Below are 6,736 nucleotides of genomic sequence, written 5' to 3'. Positions count from 1 at the left end.
GTCATGCGCCGATGACCCCGTGTTATCTGTAGGGGCTGTGAACTCTCCTGACTCTGCTCCATCAGGAAGTGAAAGTTGTTGTTTTTTGTTTACGTTTCAGAACGTTCTATTGTAAACAAACAAAAGGAAGCAAAAGTCTCCAGAACTGCAGGGCCTGATGGGACTTGTAGTTCTGCTACATAGGATAATGAGCGGCTTCTTTATTGGTATGGCGCCTGCATATACCATAGAGCATGCATAGATAGGTTAAAAGTAGTGATGAGCGAGTATACTCGTTGCTCGGGCGTCCTCCGAGTATTTTGGCGTGCTCGGAGATTAAGTTTTCACATACACCCATAGAATGACTTCTTCACATGTGGGGTATGAAGTGTGACTTAGAAGCTTGCAATCTAACCAGCTGTCACACATTGGGGCCAATGACTGCCCTTCTTCAGGCTGGTGCAAAAATGGCTACCATGGCACCAGTTTGGGAGTCAGAAGCTCTGGTGGCTCAGTGGTTAGCACTGTTGCTTTGCAGCCCTGGGAACTGGATGGAGTTTATATGTTCCCTTCTGTGGCACTTAATATACTATTAAGGAATGTAGACAGTGAGCCCCGATTGGGACATTCATGATCACAGTGCTATGAATAGAGAAATAATCTAATGCAAAAAAAAAAAATCACTAGTCCTTGCTGAATCTGACAAACTCAGCTCTGCTACATCTGCAATAAGAAGCCTCTGCCTCATTGCTGCCACCGATTTCTGACAGCAGCAGAGTTAAAGTTGTGATATTTAGTTGATGGGGTTGGGGAGACCTTCGGGTGGCATTTGCGGGGTTTGATAGATTTCACCAGTGACATGGGTGACGCCAGCGTGTGTCATGCTTTCACTGTCAGCGGTAGTGCGGTGTCACCAGCGATCACCACCAGGGGCTGGAGACGAGCGTACATGGCTGTCGGCACAGAGGACATAAGGGATTTTTCATGGAGTGACAACTTTATGAGATTCTAAGACTTCTCATAGATTTATTGTGTGACCGAAACCGTATCCAACAGGAATATGATCTCCGGTCCCAATCCGATGAGACGACGAAGGCGAGGGCAGGATCTGGAACGTTGTCCGCCTACAATAAAAAAGAAAAATCCCAGGAAATAGAAATTGTTAAAAAATCCTGTAATATTTTTAATCTTCCACATTTTTTTTTTTACTGTCATAAAAATATTTTCTTGTCATTTCTACCAATGCGAACCCCCAAAAGTTACCACCGTACAAAGTGGCGTGGCGTCCTGCAAAGACTAGAATTGACCCCTTTTATACGGTTTCGCAGCTTGTTCACATGGTCAGAAGATTCTATTTTTTTCTGCTTTTTGGCATTAATAGTCGTAGCAGCTATAAAACATTTTTGCTTTTATCGCCATCGTTGTGCGCAATCCTCTTACTGCGATGCGATCCGTACGTGGAAGTGTTAACGATTAACTATTATCGTGAAACAAATGCAGAAAAAAAAAAAAACAATTCGTGCCGTTTTCATTCACGCCATTTACTGATCCCCATAAATAAGTGTTTACATTGTATCGTACGAGTTGTTATAGTGACGCCGGAGATATCAAGTATGTCGTATTTATTTAATAAAGCACATTAAAGAGGAAAACATTAATCACTTGTCATTCTTTTTCTACAGTTATTTTTTAATAGCTTTGGAAAAAAAAAGATTTGACTTTTCTTTGTTTTATTCAACTGGCATAAAGACACATAGAAGTCGTGAAGTGTAGCCTGTGATCAGAGTTCTTGTATCTACACCACACAGATAACAGTGCAGCTTCTACAGAGGTACAGGGAGCTCCCCCTAGTGGTGGCTGCAGACAGGATCTTATAATGTATCTCTGTATACAGGGAGCTCCCCCTAGTGGTGGCTGCAGAGAGAATCTTATAATGTATCTCTGTATACAGGAAGCTTCCCCTAGTGGTGGCTGCAGAGAGAATCTTATAATGTATCTCTGTATACAGGAAGCTCCCCCTAGTGGCTGCAGAGAGAATCTTATAATGTATCTCTGTATACAGGAAGCTCCCCCTAGTGGTGGCTGCAGACAGGATCTTATAATGTATCTCTGTATACAGGAAGCTCCCCCTAGTGGTGGCTGCTGAGAGAATCTTATGTATCTCTGTATACAGGGAGCTCCCCCTAGTGGTGGCTGCAGACAGAATCTTATGTATCTCTGTATACAGGGAGCTCCCCCTAGTGGTGGCTGCAGAGAGAATCTTATGTATCTCTGTATACAGGGAGCTCCCCCTAGTGGTGGCTGCAGACAGAGTCTTATGTATCTCCGTATACAGGGAGCTCCCCCTAGTGGTGGCTGCAGACAGGATCCTATCATGTATCTCTGCATACAGGGAGCTCCCCCTAGTGGTGGCTGCAGAGAGAATCTTATGTATCTCTGTATACAGGGAGCTCCCCCTAGTGGTGGCTGCAGACAGGATCTTATCATGTATCTCTGTATACAGGGAGCTCCCCCTAGTGGTGGCTGCAGACAGAATCCTATCATGTATCTCTGTATACAGGGAGCTCCCCCTAGTGGTGACTACAGACAGAATCTTATTGTGTATCTCTGTATACAGGGAGCTCCCCCTAGTGGTGGCTGCAGAGAGAATCTTATGTATCTCTGTATACAGGGAGCTCCCCCTAGTGGTGGCTGCAGACAGGATCTTATCATGTATCTCTGTATACAGGGAACTCCCGCAAGTGGTGGCTGCAGACAGAATCCTATCATGTATCTCTGTATACAGGGAGCTCCCCCTAGTGGTGACTGCAGACAGGATCTTATCATGTTTCTCTGTATAGAGGGAGCTCCCCCTAGTGGTGGCTGCAGACAGGATCTTATCATGTATCTCTGTATACAGAGAGCTCCCCCTAGTGGTGACTGCATACAGGATCTTATCATGTATCTCTGTATACAGGGAGCTCCCCCTAGTGGTGGCTACAGGCAGGATGTTATCATGTATCTCTGTATACAGGGAGCTCCCACTAATGGTGGCTGGAGACAGGATCTTATCATGTATCTCTGTATGCAGGGAGCTCCCCCTAGTGGTGGCTACAGGCAGGATCTTATCATGTATCTCTATACAGGGAGCTCCCACTAATGGTGGCTGCAGACAGGATCTTATCCTGTATCTCTGTATGCAGGGAGCTCCCCCTAGTGGTGGCTGCAGACAGGATCTTATCATGTATCTGTGTATTTCTTCCAGAATAAGACCACTCCTTTTGGATGGACCCTGGATCATGCACCAGGCTGGCAGCGGGGCTTATTGTACATTTGCTAGGTACGTTGATGGCCACAGCAGCAGCAGGACGTCCCCTACAGGAGGCCCTGTGAAGCAGCTTCCTGGCGTATTGAGGGTGTGGCAGAGAGGTTAATTCTGCTGTATGAGCGGCCATGACACCGCTTACTGCACATTATTACCTGTACTGGTAAATGAGACCCACGGAAGAAGGAGATGACATAGCGGTGTGATTCACGCAGTGCGCGACTACTCACCGCTTTACCCCTGAGCCATTGGATGAAATACCTCTCTGAAAGTCGTGGAGACGTGTGAAATACACCGAGAGCACAGGAGCTCCTTGTCTGTATCCGATCTCCATCGTTACTGCCACTTCTTATATTTCTCCAACATCACATATGTCCTCTAATATCTCCGCTGTGTGCACAGCTCCCATGCAGACTTATGTGTTTCCATGGTAACAGAATCTTCCGGTGTCTACACATCACAATTTGCTACTTTTCACTTTTGCTCAGTTCGTTACATTTATTCCTTTTTCCATTATCCAATGCATCAATTTCAAGACACGATATATCCCGGCACCCCCGACAGGCGCCATTGTCACTCGATGATCAGTGTCATCCATCTTTTTAATATTGCGGCTGGTCAAAAATAGGAAGAATCTGGGACTTGATCCATAAATAAGCAACTGGCGAGAAAAATGTCGAAATTCTTTTTTATTGACTTAACGCAAAAGAGCTGGGAATGAATAAATGAGTGACCTGGAGATAATCTCCTGTAACCCTACACCGAAATACTGAACTATACCTGCACTTATTGGCGGTAACGGCCCCCAGGGGCCCATTAGTGCTGGTCTTCTGTACCAGGCTGTGGGATCAGGGAAGCCTCCCAAAGGAATTGTAATGGCCTCAGGCGATGCTGGGATAATGGTGAGTGGAGACCTTCAAAGGGGATCCTGGTCACATTATCTACTCTAGTGTTTTACTATGCATTTATTGTATGCTTTCAGATACATTATGTACATGGTGTGACACTATCCTGAGTCTATAAGTCTCAGTGTGGGCCTACCCAGCCTCGGGCATTGTAGTACACCCACAGTTAGATAAGTGGTTTTGTAATCCCAGTTCTGTATTCACAGTTACACTGCTTAGTACTGCTGTATAATGTTCTTCTTGAAGCTGTTGCTTTTTGGTAAATGTATCACCTAAATGCTGGACTCACAGTAACACTTCATGGTACTGCTGTAAGGTGTTCTGTCTAATGCTGCTGCATTCTAGTGTTTATCTCAACTCTGCTGGATTCACAGCAACAGTTCTCAGTACTGCTGTATAATGTCCTTCTTGATACCTGTTGCTTTTTAGTAAATGTTTATCACACCCCAGTGCTGGATTCACAGCAACACTGCATGGTACTGCTGTAATATGTTCTGTCTAATGCTGCTGCATTCCAGTGTTTATCTCAACTCTGCTGGATTCACAGCTACAGTTCTCAGTACTGCTTTATTATGTCCTTCTTGATGCTGTTGCTTTTCAATAAATGTTTATCACACCCCAGTGCTGGATTCACAGCAACACTGCATGGTATTACTGTAAGATGTTCTGTCTAATGCTGCTACATTCTAGTGTTTATCCGTAGTGATGAGCGAGTATATTCGTTATTCAAGATTTCCCGAGCATGCTCAGGTGATCTCTGAGTATTTAGATATGCTCCGAGATGTAGTTTTTGTCACCATAGTTGCATGATATGCGGCTGTTAGACAGCCAGAATACATGTGGGAAATCCCCACATGTATTCAGGCTGTCTGGCAGCTGCAAATCATGTAACTATGGTGTCAGAAACTAAATATCCGAGCACATCCAAATACTCGGAGATCACCATAGCATGCTCGGGAAATCACAAGTAACGAGTATACTCGCTCATCACTATTTATCTCCACTCTGTCCTAGATTCGCAGCTACAGTTCTCAGTACTTCTGTATAATATCCTTCGTGATGCTGTTACTTTTCAGTAAATGTTTAGCTCACCCCAGTATTTGATTCACAGCAACATTGCATGGTACTGCTGTAAAATGTTCTAATGGTGCTGCATTTTAGTGTTTATCTCACTTTTGTGCTGGATTCACAGCTACAGTTCACAATACCTTTGTATAACGATCTCTAGAATGCTTCTGCCTTCTAATAAGTGTTTATTAGTCTCCTTGTACAGCGAAGATAATCTTTTTACCTATGGCACGTAACTGTGCCTGTATAGCAGTACGCCGAGGCCTCCTTACCTTCGTGACTGCTGAGTTTTGCAAACACGAGGACAATGATGAGCACTAAGGAATTTGGTCAGCACCACAGACATAAGACACAATGATTTGACTTCAATCTGATGACTATACGGAGGTAAATGTACAGCTCATGGGTGTATGAGGTCATGCTGGGATTTCCCGCTGAGAGAGAGGGAGAAGCGACAGAACCTTTACTGACCGATCCCAGCTCTGGTATAGGGACCGCACGCTTCTAAAATAAAACTAAAACCTCCAGTGAGCCGACAGCGGTTCCTACGCACATTTCCATCAGAAGAAAGACATGTTTTATCTTTACAGCCAATTTAAGTTTAGGATTTCATTGTGGGTTTATGGATCTCTACAGGAAAAAAAAGTGTCTCAGGTCGTCATCCAATAATCCGTAGAAAAGTGAACGTGAACAATTCTAGTAATCAGCCAAGTGCTTGGAGGTCTCAGGAATAAATGAGGTTCCGGGCGCCACTTTCTGCCTCTGCACCCCCAGAGTTACACCCCTAGATATACTGTATACTAAAATCCACATCCCACCATCCACTTGTAATAACAATGATTCACACCTGGGCCTTGAGGTTCCACAGTTATTAGATGAGCAGAACAGTGGCTTACATGATAAAGTGTACCTGTCGGTACAGGTGACTATTCAGAATAATCTGTTGTAAGGTTATAGAAGAAATAACACTATTTATGACATTTATATGACAGGTTTTCCCTTATGGAGGCTCTATTTCTTAGTTTTAGTTATCTCTAAGCTAGTGGGTGGAGACTAGCTACCATAATGTCTCCCATACATAGCACCCACAGACATGAGGGATTCCTCCACTGCTTTCTCTATGCATTACAAGTTCGGAAGTAGCAGTTGCAAAAAGGAAGACATTATACAGCATTACTGAATAGTGTAGCTGTGAATCCAGAACTGATTAACACTCACTAGAAGCAGCAGCATGGAGAATGTTTTATTGCATTGCTGTGAATCCAGCACTGGGGGAGATAATTGTTTACAAGAAGCAGCAACTGCATATGGAACATTATACAGCAGTGCTGAGCAGTGTAGCTGTGAATCCAGCTCTAGTGTGAGATAAGCATTTGCTATAATACAACTGTATCATGATTAGATTTGAGCAGTTTAGCTGTGAATCCTGCTCTGGTATAAGATAAACATTTACTGGAAGGACATTATATAGCATTACTGT

The sequence above is a fragment of the Dendrobates tinctorius genome, unplaced genomic scaffold, assembly GCF_039654945.1.
Source record: "Dendrobates tinctorius isolate UK_male_01 unplaced genomic scaffold, ASM3965494v1 ptg000362l, whole genome shotgun sequence".
NCBI lineage: Eukaryota > Metazoa > Chordata > Amphibia > Anura > Dendrobatidae > Dendrobates > Dendrobates tinctorius.
Note: the sequence above shows the minus strand (reverse complement) of the source record.